Below are 15,973 nucleotides of genomic sequence, written 5' to 3' on the forward strand. Positions count from 1 at the left end.
AAAAAAAATGCACTCTGATGTTGAATTCCCTCATGAATTAGCGCGGTTCAGTTGCCTGAATTCGGGTGGAGTCGCATGTCAAAACAAAACTAAAGAAAACTCGTCAGGCCCCATCAACCAGTGCAGCTCCAACAGCACCTCCCAGTTGAAAAGGAGATTCTGATTGGCTCTGCTGCTCAGTTTTACTGTACCTGTTTGTGCTCGTCAGCACGTAATGCAGTTTAGGGAAAGAGGTTTTTATGTTCGCGTTCTGAACTCAAAAAGCGGTGGGGCGTCATCACAATATTTTGAAAAGAGGTGGGTCAAATGCCTGCTCGCCACCATGGTTCGAGCGGCACTGACTGCCCATATAACAGGGAAAAATAAAATAAAATTAAAACTTCAGGAAAAGCCATTAAACACAACATTCAGAAAAAAAGTAACTGTTATAACTGTGTAAAAGTTTAAGTTTGAAAATAACCATCTTTCCTCCAGTAAATCACAAACAAAAGAACATAAACATGATGCAAAAAATGTCTACTCATAAAAAGCATAAAGATTTCAAAGAGGATAAAATGTTACAGTGATTAAGTGATGCTTTCTTGTTAGCTCTTTGTTCTAAAAAGCTGTGCAGACTTTGATGACAGTTCAGCATCTAAATTTATGTGTAGATGTCTGCTATTTTCTGCTTTCCTATGTCCTGTCTGTGCCCTGCAGTGGATCCGTTTCAGACTCTTCCCCAGCCTGTGAAGAGAACAGTGTGATGATGAGGATGATGGATATCTGTATGTTCTCCACTGCAGTGCTGTACTGTATTGATACAGATGTTACCTGTGTTTAATGTGCAAAACAAGTGTTTGCCGCCTCATTAGTCAAAATGGAGAGTAGCTGTATTAAAGTTTTGATCAGCATCTGATCTGCTCAGCTGAGTAGTTTATCACAGTGAGCTTTATTGATTATTGATTACAGTGTGATCAGACTCTCACAGCTGATTTGCTACTATTGCATATCTGTAGTTTATCTATGAATACATTTACATGTGTAGGTGTCTGCGGTCTCCTGCTTACCTGTGTCTCATCAGTGCCCTGTTCTCCTGCGGCCTGTGAAGAGAACAGTTTGATCATGAGGATGTGTAGTTTTTCTCCACTGCAGTGCTGTACTACACTGATGTAGATGTTACCTGTGTTTAATGTGCAAAACAAGTGTTTGCCACCTCATTAGTCAAAATGGAGAGTAGCCATATTAAAGTTTTGATCAGCGTCTGATCTGCTCAGCAGAGTAGTTTATCACAGCGAGCTTTATTGATTATTGATTACAGTGTGATCAGACTCTGCTGATTGGTTACTGTCGTATATCTGTAGTTTATCTATGAACAGAGTTTGATGATGGCTAAATTTACATGTGTTGGTGTCTGCTGTCTCCTGCTTACCTGTGTCTCATCAGCACCCTGTTCTGCCGCAGTCTGTGAAGAGAACAGTGTGATCATGTGGATGTGTAGTTGTTCTCCACTGCAATGCTGTACTACACTGATGTAGATGTTAACTGTGTTTTCTAATGTATAAAACCAGCATTTGCTGCCTCATTAGTCAAAATGGAGAGTAGCTGTATTAAAGTTTTGATCAGTGTTCTCTCTGGTCTGCTCAACAGAGCAGTTTATGAAAGCAAGCTTTATTGCTTATTGACTACAGTGCGGTCAGACTCTCACAGCTGATCTGTAGTTTATCTGTAGTTTATCAATGAACAGAGTTTAATGATCGCTAAATTTACATGTGTGGTGTCTGCTGTCTCCTGCTTACCTCTGTAACAGCAATACCCTGCTCTACCCCGGCCTGTGAAGAGAACAGTTTGATCATGAGGATATCTAGGTGTTCTCCACTGCAGTGCTGTACTACATTGATGTAGATGTTACCTGTGTTTAATGTGCAAAACAAGTGTTTGCCGCTTCATTAGTCAAAATGAAGAAGAACAGCGTTCAGTTTTTGATCAGTGTTCTCTCTGGTCTGCTCAGCAGAGCAGTTTATCACAGTGAGCTTTACTAATTATTGATTACAATGTGATCAGACTCTCACAGCTGATTTGTTACTGTAGTTTATTTGTGAACAGAGTGTGTTGATGGATTAATTTACATGTGCCTGCTGTCTAGTGCTTTCCTCCGTCCCAGCAGGTCTCTGCCTTTCATCCATTTCAATATCGCCCCTCCTCTGTGAAGAGAGCAGTTTGATCATGAGGATGTGTAGTTGTTCTCCACTGCAGTGCTGCACTATATTGATGTAGATGTTAACTGTGCTTATCTAACGTATGAACCAGTGTTTACTGCCTCACTAAACAAAATGATGAAGACCAGCATTATGATTTTGAAGAGCATTCAGAGTAGTTTATCACAATGAGCTTTACAGTGTGATCAGACTCTCACAGCTGATTTGTTACTGTAGTTTATCTGTAGTTTATCTGTAGTTTATCTGTAGTTTATCTATGAACAGAGTTTGATGACGGCTAAACATGTGTAGGTGTCTGCTGTCTCCTGCATACCTGTGCCCCAGCATTTCCCTGCTCTGCCACTATCTGTGAAGACAATAGTTTGATCATAAGGATATCCATTTGTTCACTACTGCAGATTAAAACATGGCTTGGATGGAGAACTGACCTGTGGATTGGGTGCTCCAGAATGTCGATTCAAGAAGTATTCAAGACACAGTATTGCAATTGAGCATAAGAGAAGGAGGCCAAAACCTGTCCCCTGGAACAAGATAACACAGATCTGCAGTGATGGATTCTGAATAACAAACTCATAAACCCACACAATCATTTGATCAATTAGCTTCTATTAATGATTCATATTAATGGGAAATTGTGTGACAGTGGAAATCTCTTTACAGCTCTTAAATGCATCATGTACGGAATCCACCTGTAGACCTTCAACTGACCATTTCCCTCAGTTTAATCCTTGAACCCACAAGATGTGCATAGCTGCTTTCTAGCATTCACAACTTCAGAACAGTTTAAGCTACAGATATGGTGCACACATCAGAACACTCAGCAGACCCAGCCCTCAGACAGCGTGATGTCACCTAGCTGCATGAATCCAATAGGACACAAAATTAATAATAAAAAAAATTGCTGCATTATACCAATCATTTTTACTTAATGATAAGCAATAGAATGAACCACCATCACAATGCTTGCATTTTCAGCTAACAGACAGTCTAGACAATCTATTTTTGGAAAGGTTTCTCAGTTCACACTTGTTTACAAGATCTATATAAATAAAAACTCACAAACCTTTGCAGGCGCTACGTAAATATTTGATTAAAATTTTGCCAAATTGATAAAGATATCAAAATCATTAGAGTATGCAACCTAGAACATAATTATCATTTCTTTCTGTGCATATTGTTCAGATTTGTGTCTGTTAATGGTTTTAAATGTAACTACTAATTTTAGCATATTTTCTATCATTTCTGTAAAAAAAAAACTTTTTCGTTGTACAATTTGAATGAAAAAAAGAACGGTCCGAGCTTTAGATATGCACATTCATGTGCTAAATATTAAGGTCTAACAGGGTAATAAGTAAAGTAAAATAGGAATACTAACAAACCAGGGCCAGCGCTAAAGATGAGGTGGAAATGGTACTGTTGAATGAGACAAAATGTATTCTGTGCTCACATGAACTTTCTGGAAAGAGTAACTTTCTACTCCACACTGTGGTAATTTAAGTTGTATTAAGCTTTAAGTTGTATTAACAGCTAATTAGTACAGTTTTAATGCTCTTCTATACACTGTAATCCTGCATTTTGTTTTAACTCAAATAAATTAAGTCTGTTGTACATAAAACTCAGTATATCCCACACATTGCTCAACAATTTTAAGTTAAGGGAATGTTTTTGATGATTTTGTACACTCACATGGCATTTTTGAGTTGAATTAACATATTGCTATTTAGTTTAGTCTGTTGCTATGGCAACTTTAAAACCCCACATTCAAAATATGACGACATTTCTGTTGGTTTTAATTGTTCCTTTCTTATTAAAGTTGCTGAACAAATGTGTGAAACTGAGTGAAGCTAAGTAAGCTGTAAAACACAGTTACATGTTTGTTTTGTTAACGCGATCTTGTTAGATTAAACGTATATTTCTTTCCCATTGGCTCCTGGCTCCATCTATTTGCATATGAAGTGTTTCTTTCCCTTTGTTTTACTCACCGTCAGTGTGCTTTCATTCCACCCAGGCTGCCTTTCTTCAGGCATGTGTTTTTTATATATGCTTTACTCAGCTGCCTGACACTGTATTGTTGGCTAAGAGTGAAGGTTATCATTCTCTTTGCTGATAAGTGGATGTTTGTTTTGGTCAGTGACCATGTTCACAGTAAAGAGTAACCTTTTGGTGTTTACCATAGTGGCTAATATCACTGAAATAGAAAAAGATTCTCAACTGCCTAATGAAACATATAGTCAAATCACAATTTCAAGACATTAAATTAAAATAATTTGAATTTACAAGTTGCACAAACATATGTTTATGTTAGCTTAACTCAAATTATAGTTATTCAAACTCAAGTTTTCATTTCACACACACACACACACACACACACACCATCTAAACCGCTTATCCTTCTGGGTCGTGGTGGGGTGCTGGAGCCTATCCCAGCTGTCAACGAGCGGAAGGCAGGATATGCCCTGGACAGGTCGCCAGTCCATCGCAGGGCAAGTTTTCATTACACATTACTTAATTTTTTTAAGGCAACGGGTTTCCTCAGATTTTTTAAGTAAATTCAATTTATCTGGGCTTACAGTGTAATGGAATCTTCTATTCTTTCTTAGGTGTCCTTTAATTTTACACTTCACAGTTCATAAATGTATCACTTACACTGTAAAAATTGGTTAGTAAAATTAACTAGTTTTACTTCAGTCAAAGTATTTATTTCACACATTTGACTTACTGATATTTTGACTTCATTAATGTTTATTTGTATTCATTGAACTAGTTGAATTGATTACCACACAAAGTCATTTTATGAGACTTTTAAACAGTGTAGCTGCTCCACACAATCTTCCCCTCCAGCCACACTATTTTCACTGAAACAACACAAAGGAATGAAGCATTACAGTCTAACTACAGTCAACAAAGTTTTACAGTTTTTTTATTTGGGCACAAAAAATGAACAAAGCATCACTCTCTGCCAGCTTGGTTTCATTTGTTACTGTGTCATTTCTACACCATTCAAGGAATGAACATGAGACAATGCTGCCTTCAATCAATCTAACTCCATTTTCATATATTTCTCCTCTAACCTTTTTTTTAGCATATTAACACCCACCCCCCCGATTAAAGTAACCTAGAACTGATACTGTAACAAATAATAAACATCTGTCAATGTTTTAAGAAGGGTGGATCTACATCACAAAGCTAGAACATTTCACATCATGATCAACTCCGTTTGACTATAAACAGCTTACCTTAGACCCAGATATATGCTCTCTCTGCTTTCTTCTGGGCAGCAGTCAGGTTTCGTTCTTTGTCACACCATTCCCACGGAGGCAGTGGACTGCTGTCAGCGTATGTAGCATTTAATACAGTAGCCATACATGACACATATCTGCCATCACTAAGGAAACAAGATTATCCAAAAGATACTTGGAATACAAAACCGGAAACTTTTACAACATTTCCATACAGCAGATTCCTGATTTTGAGCTCTCCCATCAGTTTGCTGATTTTGCGTTTGGTTTCTAGATTTCTGCCTTTCCAGCTCACGCACAATGCAAAATGTGACAGTAAAAACAGTAAAGGCAGGTGTGAACAGGTAGAGGGCGAAAAAGATTACTCTAGGGGATGTGTTCACAGATGCACTGAAAGTCTTTCTCAACAAAGTTTTCTGCAACAACAAGGCCAACTAAGGTCATGACTAAAAATCCATTCTCTTTGGTAACATCTGTCCTAAATGCACCCAATATAGTTGCCATCTCTAATTCACGTTCTAATACCAGACAGCAGAGAATCTGAACTCTAAATCTAAAGTGTGGAAATCAGCTTTGACATCAGCACTCATTTATACACCACCTACCACCAATAGCAGAAACACTCCACCTTCAGTGAGATATGAGATGATCAGGAAGTGGCTGCACCACCAGTCCTCATGGTAAGAACAGCAGAGTGCATGTTAAGGTGAAGCAGTTAAATGATAAACCTGCTCTCCAATAGAAGCAATAGTGTATGATATGAATGGTACTGGCGTCTCTGACAAAGTTCACCTTCATACAGTCAACACGATTCTACACTGTTCTGCTGAATCTGTTTACACAGCAATGAAAAATTACAGAGCTCTTTCAATACATTGCAAACTGCTCTCAGCAAGCATGCATCAGTTATAAATGTAAAGAAGAACTATATTGTTTTCTTAATATCACTACTCTGAAGGAATCCAGCATTGACAGAGTCACTGAATATGAGTGTGATGGCTGGATGATAAATTTACCTTTAAATATCTTATCAGCAGGTCTGAATGGAACCTGTGTCCATAGAACTCGGAGAACTCTGATCATGCCTAAATGCTTAAACAGACATGTTTTTATTTATTTGCCAATATATTTTAGAATTTTAATTATGATTTTACAGTAACCAGCACAGTGCAGGCCAAGCTAAGAAGAGTTCTGTAGCTCTGCCCTCTGTTTGTTCCAAGGTGAAGTTTAAACGCTACATAAGCTCAGCTGTTTGCCGTGAAAAATGTCTAAAATCAGATTTACTGCAGACGAGTTGAAGAGATGTCATCTGTCCACACGGATGACAGAGAAAGACAGAGCACATGAATTCTCCAACGACTTTTATGAGGAATGGAGTCTTGTTTTGTAAAGTTTGTCAGCACTCAGTGGATGACCTCAGGAAACAGACGCTGCTGGAGCGTCTGAAGAAAAAACAGGAAAGCGAGTGGTTTGGGTAAGTATCATCTTTACTGAGTAGCATACTGAAATCATTTAAACTGTTTCACCAACGTGTTTTAAACTGTGTTTAGGTAGTTAGCTGACATCAGCTATAGTGAACCGTGTTTGTCCCTTTACGCTAGCCAGTTAAAGATTAATTTAAAATTGCAGGACTTGAGTGTGTTTCATTAAGCACAGCACCTGTCTCACAAAACAGGATTTCATTATTTAAACAGCTAAATTCAAGCATCTTCATCTACAGGCCAGTTTATAGTCCGGATAACAAACTAAATAAATAATAAATAATAACAGACAACTAAAAAAAAAACTGAGGTTGACAGATTTCGCAGCACTGCAGGCTTTCATAGTCCTGCACCAGCAACAAAATGTTGGAATAGAACATCATCTGTACTTTCTATGAAAACTTTAGAGAATTTATGTTTAAAAAACTATGTATGATGGAGCAGCTAATGAAGCAGCAGTGAAACCACACAGAACAGTCTGAAAGCATTAACAATAAGGATTTAGAAGCTGCGGGGTCGCTATGGCAACCAGAAAGAATAGCTACTTGTTTTCCACACACGTGCGTTTCATTCAGGACTTCTTTCTACGTCACACAGGGTTGCCTGATTCGCGGTTTTCCCAAAAATTCACGTTCGTCTGAAAGTGCAGTGCGGGGGAAGTTGCATTGTTGGGGTGCGTTTTCTGGTTGGACTGATTTAAAAGTAATCGTAGTTGCGGAACAACTTTGAAAATGAAAACAAATCATCAAATGTATATTTATCCTAGTTCTGAATAGCTGGCAACTGGTTCTGTTTCTGAAATCAGTGGAGCAGCAAGAAAATAAACCACAAACTGTGACCACAGCAACATTCCAGAACTATACTTTGTCAGTAGCCCTGAACCCCAAATATGCTTTGTGAAAAATTGCCCAGGATTTCCAGAAAAAAGCCTTCATTCTTCTGGGAAGCTTTCCATAAGCTTTTGGAGAGTGGCTATGGGAATTTGTGCTCATTCAGTCAAAAGAGCATTTGTGAGATTGATAAAGTAGGAGCCTGCAGGGACTGGTGACATATGTTATGCGATCTAACATATTAAGTTGATTGTCCCGGATAACTCCAAGATTTTTAGCCAATCCTGAAGGATGGACGGCGAAGGGGTTAATAGTGACACAGAGGTCCAGTGTACGGAAGTGCTTTACAGAAAGGTAAATGAGTTCTATCTTGTCCAGATTTAATTTCAGGTGGTGGGTCTCCATACATACCAACTTGCACGTTTTCATGCAGGTCTTCAAATTAAGTCAAGCCATGTGGTCTTTATTGTCATTCCTCAATACCACTTGGATACTTTGGAACAAAATGTTGTTCTTCAACAGATCACTGTAACTATGAAATATCTTCCTGTTTCAAATGTCTATATAACTGAATAAGTGTGACAGAACTCAGGTATGGATGTCTGTGTTACTGTATTAGTGCGGTAGAACTCAGGTATGGATGTCTGTGTTACTGTATTAGTGTGGTAGAACTCAGGTATGGATGTCTGTGTTACTGTATTAGTGTGGTAGAACTCAGGTATGGATGTCTGTGTTACTGTATAAGTGTGGTAGAACTCAGGTATGGATGTCTGTGTTACTGTATAAGTGTGGTAGAGGATGAGCCCAGATGGTCCCCCAACTTTCCCTTTTTGTGCTGATCCAGGCCAGGTTACGTGGGCTGCTCCGGCAACAGCTGCAACAAGGAACACTATCTAGAGGCCTAGCTCCAGGGATAAGCCTTGATAACCCTCTCCCAGGCAGGGAACAATATTTTTGGATTGATTCAGTCTGGGTCGTGAACCAGACCTGATCGCTTTAGGAGACCATACCAGGGACATATTACTCCAGATGACTTACTATATTTCCAAAAGTATTCACTCACCCATACAAATCTTTGAATTCAGGTGTTCCAATCACTTCCATGGCCACAGGTGTATAAAACCAAGCACCTAGGCCTGCAGACTGCTTCTACAGACATTAGTGAAAGAATGAGTCGCTCTCAGGAGCTCAGTGAATTCCAGCGTGGTACCGTGATAGGATGCCACCTGTGCAAGTCCAGTCATGAAATTTCCTCACTACTAAATATTCCACAGTCAACTGTCAGTGGTATTAACAAAGTGGAAGTGATTGGTAACGACAGCAACTCAGCCACAAAGTGGTCGGCCACGTAAAATGACAGAGCGGGGTCAGCGGACGTTGAGGCGCATAGAGCGCAGAGGTCGCCAACTTTCTGCAGAGTCAATCGCTACAGACCTCCAAACTTCATGTGGCTTTCAGATTAGCTCAAGAACAGCGTAGAGAGCTTCATGGAATGGGTTTCCATGGCCGAGCAGCTGCATCCAAGCCTTACATCACCAAGCACAATGCAAAGCGTTGAATGCAGTGGAGTAAAGCGCCGCCACTGGACTCTAGAGCAGTGGAGACGTGTTCTCTGGAGTGACGAATCACGCTTCTCCGTCTGGCAATCTGATGGACGAGTCTGGGTTTGGCGGTTGCCAGGAGAACGGTACTTGTCTGATTGCACTGTGCCAAGTGTAAAGTTTGGTGGAGGGGGATTATGGTGTGGGGTTGTTTTTCAGGAGTTGGGCTCGGCCCCTTAGTTCCAGTGAAAGGAACTCTTAATAGTTCGGGGATGGCCCCTTCCTGTTCCAACATGACTGCACACCAGTGCACAAAGCAAGGTCCATAAAGACATGGATGAGCGAGTTTGGTGTGGAAGAACTTGACTGGCCTGCACAATCTGACCTCAACCCGATAGAACACCTTTGGGATGAATTAGAGCGGAGACTGCAAGCCAGGCCTTATCATCCAACATCAGTGTCTGACCTCGCAAATGCGCTTCTGGAAGAATGGTCAAAAACTGCCATAAACACACTCCTAACCCTGGTGGAAAGCCTTCCCAGAAGAGTTAAAGCTGTTATAGCTGCAAAGAGTGGGCCGACATAATATTAAACCCTATGGATTAAGAATGGGATCTCACTCAATTTCATATGCGTGTGAAGGCAGATGAGCGAATACTTTTGGAAATATAGCTCTGAAGATCCCTAGACAAATAAATAACGAAGAAAAGCTTGACATCAGCAGCTTTAACCTCAACTGTAAATCATAGGCTTTGGCTGTGCTCATTTAGTGAATTAAACATGTATTGTGAATCAATAAAGAACTAAACAGTTCTGAAATTGCAGCGTATGCCTGTTTTAAAATACACTCAGAGATTATAAAAACCGACTGTGGTAAACAGCTGAGATCTTATCAATCTGACACACAGGATGCAGGAAGATTAAAACTGCCATTCTCTCCTATATAAAAAGATGTGGTTGTCGTATGTGTCAGCAATAGTGCTGTATTCATACATACGTCAATCTGCAGAAACACTATAGAGAAACAGATCAGCCTTTTTTTCAGCATTGACTCCCAACAAGAAGAATATCTGTATTACCCTGATGAAGTTTAATCCAGTTAAATGTTCATCCAGGTAAACATATTAGTTTTGTACTCAGTCAGAGCATTTAGGGAGACAGCACTGTCTGACTTGATAGCAAACAAAAACCTAACCTCCATAATTTTGATCTCATGAATCAAAAACGTTAACATCAGCAGCTTTAACCTCACCAACCAAACCCTTAACCTCAGCAGCTTTAACCTCTATATATGTGGCGGCCCCGTTATTGTATACCAGACTACACCACCCCTTGGTTTATACCTAGAGCAAAAGGGGAGCTCTGACCGCAGTAACTTCACAAATGCAGGTTCAGGAAAATACAAAAATACAATCTTTATTAAAGGAAGCTGAGGTCATACACTGACTGTCAGTTCAGTTTATAAAACAAAACATAAAAATAAATAAAAACAACCAGTACTAAAAAGTACTCACAGTACTACAGGGATTACTCAAGCCTTGGCCTGTTGGGACACTAACGGAAGATTATTCTCTCAGTGACACACGTGAATAGAAAAAAAGGATAAACACCATTCGAGCCATACATGCTAATCACTCCAAATGCACTGCACTGCAAATGTCTCCCATTCTAGTGAACACAGCAATCCATCCCCAAACATTCCTCTGTCCCAAACTCTCTGGATTAAACTTAACCCCACATAGACTGCAATATAACTAAGGGAAAATAATAGTAATAAAAAATAACTAAAAGAATTTGCAATCCCTCTAGCCAGTGGCTCACAATAAACCAAATACCCGTTTGCACACACAATATGGCCACAGGCAAGAGGGCAGCTTAGGCAATAAAATAACTTTCGTTAAAAGTTAGAGCAGCATACAATTGAAACTCAATAATAAAACAAAGAATAAAAGTGGTAAGAGAACAGCAACTGGCACAGGACATACGCTGTAATCAATCTGGGGTACTAAGGCCAATGATGTAAACTGAACGCTACAGTTGGTGCTGACTTTGCTCCAAATTCACCATGCTATTTGGCTTATTGCACACTAAATGAACTAAAACCTGCACCGCTGCTGCTGTCGCCACTCGCACCGGCTTAGCTCCAAGTGGCTAAAGCTAACAGGACCCAAGCTTCAGCTGCGCCCGTCCACCAGTGCCTCGACACTTGACGAGAAGAAACCTACTTTAAAACCGCTAAATACGAGCATTAAAGCAGGAGCAAAGTAAGCAACATACAACTCAACATACCTTGACGTAATAAAAACTGAACCCGCGGTTCCAACAAGAAATGCTGACACCAATACGCCCGCCGACTTAGCCTAGCAGCAATGAACCAAAAACTGCTACCAGGACCCCAAGGTGTTTGTATGCCTACCCCAAAGACCCCAGGTGGCTCTGTTCACGCCTGCTCTCATCCTAATTACTGACGTAGCACACAAAGAAAAACAAACAGAAGGTGTTCCACTACACAGGCTACATATATTAAACCTAATCCCGAGCAGCTTTATTTTCCATAACTGAAACCTAAGCATAACTAACTTTAACCTCACCAACTAAAACCTTAACCTTCTGCTGTGAGTTTCAGTGTACAGTGTGACAAGTTAACAGAGCGACTGTAAGACAGAAATTGGTTTTCCTAAATACACCGATGTGCACAACGCCGTTTTGAATGAACTGGCTTCATTGGAAATTCTTTACATACAGAGCTGTCTGTTGTGGCCTTCTCCATGCAAGTTGAGCATTCACATCATATCATGTTGTTAAGAGTATGTAGTAAATCGTAGCCTTTGGCTGTGCTCATTTAGTGAATTATACATGTATTGTGAATCAATAAAGAACTAAAGAGTTCTGAAATGGCAGCGTATGCCTGTCTTAAAATACAGTCAGAGATTATAAAAACCAACTGTGGTAAACAGTTGAGATCTTATCAATCTGACACACAGGATGCAGGATGATTAAAACTGCCATTCTCTCCTATATAAAAAGATGTGGTTGTCGTATGTGTCAGCAATAGTGCTGTATTCATACATACGTCAATCTGCAGAAACACTATAGAGAAACAGATCAGCCTTTTTTTCAGCATTGACTCCCAACAAGAAGAATATCTGTATTACCCTGATGAAGTTTAATCCAGTTAAATGTTCATCCAGGTAAACATATTAGTTTTGTACTCAGTCAGAGCATTTAGGGAGACAGCGCTGTCTGACTTGATAGCAAACAAAAACCTAACCTCCATAATTTTGATCTCATGAACCTCACCAGCCAAACCCTTAACCTCACCAACTAAAACCTTAACCTCAGCAGCTTTAACCTCACCAACCAAACCCTTAACCTCACCAACTAAAACCTTAATCTCAGCAGCTTTAACCTCACCAACCAAACCCTTAACCTCACCAACCAAACCCTTAACCTCAGCAGCTTTAACCTCACCAACCAAACCCTTAACCTCACCAACCAAACCCTTAACCTCAGCAGTTTTAGCCTGAATAATTTGCTTCTGATCTAATGGTGTTTAATCAACATGTTGCTGTGCTAGCATTCTCCACACTGGACTGTTCAACACTGTTTCAGAAAGTTAATGCTAATGCTAAAAAAGCCTACACTGCTAGCACATGTACCCTGTAGAAGCAGGGCTATAATGCAGCCACAGTTGGTCACTTTGTTAAACCGTTTCCAGACGCTAATTCATTTGGGGTTTGTTGTTCCCAGTGACAACGGCAAGGAAGCAAAATCAATGAAATTCACTATGAACAGGGACTCAAAATGGGCTAGCAAAGACACAAGGTCTAACAAGCAGTGGCTCCTGGCTGAGGCACAAAATGTATAGAGCCAAGAATATACTTGAGTGAAAATCGAAAATTGTCTACATTGAACTTAAGAAACATAAGAAAATCCATTAAAATGTTGTTTGGTGGTGTGATTCGGTGACTAATCAGTGGATCTGCTGCTCACACAAATACAAATATAGCTATTGTTGGGGGAAATGTTAATAAGTATAAATGATCATTATTTGTAATTAAGATAATCAGCAGTGAAATTCTGAACTCATTGATTTCTGTGGCCGGTAACCACTGAGAGCTGATTATGGAGTGCCTACAAATTACAGTCACCAAAGTCAAAGCATGACGCACCAATATGAAGCCTTATGAACCAGTGCAGGCCTTTCAGCAGAACGAACACAAATGATGTTCAGTTAGAGTTTTTGAAATTATCTCTGTTTATAGTCATTGGGCCTCTCTCACCAACCGTTCTTAATACGAAATTTCTTCCTAAAACCCACTTACACAGTTTTCACTTAGAATCTGACACCAATGTTTTCATATTTGAGATTTGTTCTTAGGTGAGAACAGAATCTACACACACTCAAGAGCACAAAGGTGAGAACAGCTTTGCAGTTTAAGAACAGGTCATGAATTTTTTTCTTAGCACCTTTCTCAGGAACACATTTAAGAAAAACTTAGGAAGACATTGGAAAATGAGGCCCAGTGTTCATGAGAAATCTCCAAAGCAGACTTTTACCAGTTTGATCTTATGACTTTGATACAGTAAATAACAGATTTACCAAGATTAACAAATTAGGCAAAAGATCAATATAGTTTATAATATATAATATAGTTTTATAGAATGAACTGGATCATTCTACAGTGATTACTTGTTTTCCTCTGATCGTATCTTAGAGCTTTTAGTCTCAGTGTGCCAATTTTTTTTTGTTTGTTTTTCAGTTTCCTCTTAGAATTACTCAGTTCTTTTCCTGGGGAAGCTGTACCTCGGTTTCTGAACTTGCCACCACTGTCACTGCTCACAAGTGTATGTGTCAAAAATGGTCATGTATATATTGGATTTATATTCGTCCACTTAGATCTGGCTGTTTAGCTAAATGTGAGATCAGTGATCATTTATGTGAAGGACAGTATTTTTCATTCGCAACAGTTTTCCAGTTTGCCTTGTTTTGCCATGTTAAGTTTAATTCTTATTGAAAGTGCCTTGATTTTGTTTTCTTGTCTTGATTTAATTACATGATTTTAAAAAGACAAGTAATCCAAAAGTAACAGAAAGTAATCAGATTAATTTAGCAATCCTTTGGATAAGATTACAATAACACTTTTGAACAATAATCTGTAATCTGTACCAGAAAACATTTTTAAAGTACCCCTTCCTTCCCCTTCAGAGGATATCTGACAAGACTTTAAGTAGCCAAACTCAATGCCCATCGGTGTCCAGGAGAATGGGTGCCATGACAACAGATCAGTATTCTGGAATGGTGACATCTAGTGGCTGTTCACAGATCCTGCAGTCAAGAGTCCAGGTGTTGATATTAAAGCTGATGGAATTGAATAAATCAGTGTGACGTCTAGAGAGCAGCGAGAACTCAGGAACCAAACCTGTGTTATTCTGACTGTGTTCTTCTAACCTACATATTCATAACTTTACTAAAAACATGAAATTCTTACCTTTCAATGTATTTAGGGTTGTATTTATTTGTATTTATTCTAATGTTATACAATGTTTTACTCACAAGATCACATTTATTGCTAAGGTAACTAGTTTTTTTTTTTCCCCCAAAAATTGTGACATTTGCACAGAACCGTATGTATAAAGAAGAGGAAGGATAAATTCATTCAGAGACGTACCAAAAACATCAATATCTGATAAGAGGGAGAAGAACAGAGATCCAGCATCTACAGAAAGCAGGAGGTCACTGACAACTTCCATCAATATAACTACAGTTAGGGTTATTTAGGGTTCTGTCTGTAGGTGAGGCTGGTTTGAGACCAGATTTCTTCAAATTACATGTTATAACAGCAGTTTTAAGGTTTCACTAAAGAATGCGCTTGACTTGATTTAAATGTATGGTTTCAGTTTACTCACTTTTGGCAAGAACTGAATTAATGCAACACTTTATTCATGTGGAATTTAATGTACACATTAAAATCAAGTAACATAACTGAATCTATCTATTTATTTTTTTCAGTGTAGAGGGAACAAAAGCAGATTTTATTAAATGAACAACTCAGCAAATGAGTAGCTGGAGTAGAGGTTACAGATATGCTGGCCTTGAGGAGGGGGGGCATGGAAAAGGTCCAGCTCAGAGAATGAGGAGCTAGACTTGATAATGAGTTCTGGAACAAAAATGGGATCTATGATGATGAAACTGGGGATGAGAGATTACAGGAAGGCATAAAAGAGATAGAAACCCTTATATAAATACATGTATCTGTTTTTTGTGAATGATGCTGTTTAGGGTTCTGGGCCTACAGGAGCTGCTATTTAAACAGTACCAAAAAAAACAGTAGTAAAAACCTGAAATTTTAAGTCAAACTGCATTTTATTAGCTTTTTAGCTCTTTTATTTTCTCAATTAGTCTAAAGTTATCCTAACTTACATTTTTAGTACTTGAAGCTAGATCAACAAAATACAATATGGGGTTTCTGCATCCCTGTGTGAGGCCTGTAGGTTCAGTCTCAGAGTCGCAGGACCCTGTGGTTCCTCCATCAGCCAGTAGATGGAAATACGTCCACAGTTTTTGGCCTGTGAAGTGAAGAAGTCAATTGTGTTGCTAAAACTTGTTGTGATAAAGACAATTCAGTTTTTATCTAGGTGCTTTAGCTAAAATCAGCCGACATTTTCCAAGCTGACATTTTACTA

The 15,973-nt window shown here is 39.1% G+C and overlaps 1 long non-coding RNA gene across 2 annotated transcripts; it reads right to left on the reverse strand.

Annotated features, from left to right (window-relative positions):
- Positions 1-370: 370 nt before the first annotated feature.
- On the reverse strand, positions 371-11,688 carry LOC118820263. 2 transcript variants are annotated; one of them, XR_005008242.1, is made up of 9 exons: positions 11,576-11,688; positions 5,432-5,580; positions 2,624-2,716; positions 2,509-2,541; positions 2,106-2,180; positions 1,776-1,808; positions 1,409-1,441; positions 1,047-1,079; positions 371-723 (listed from the first exon to the last, which is right to left on the reverse strand). It is a non-coding gene; the product is annotated as an uncharacterized LOC118820263 (long non-coding RNA). The 2 variants fall into 2 exon arrangements; XR_005008243.1 differs by having other exon boundaries at positions 5,432-5,523; positions 11,576-11,686.
- Positions 11,689-15,973: the final 4,285 nt, after the last annotated feature.

Source organism: Colossoma macropomum, unplaced genomic scaffold (genome assembly GCF_904425465.1).
Source record: "Colossoma macropomum unplaced genomic scaffold, Colossoma_macropomum, whole genome shotgun sequence".
Taxonomy (NCBI): domain Eukaryota; kingdom Metazoa; phylum Chordata; class Actinopteri; order Characiformes; family Serrasalmidae; genus Colossoma; species Colossoma macropomum.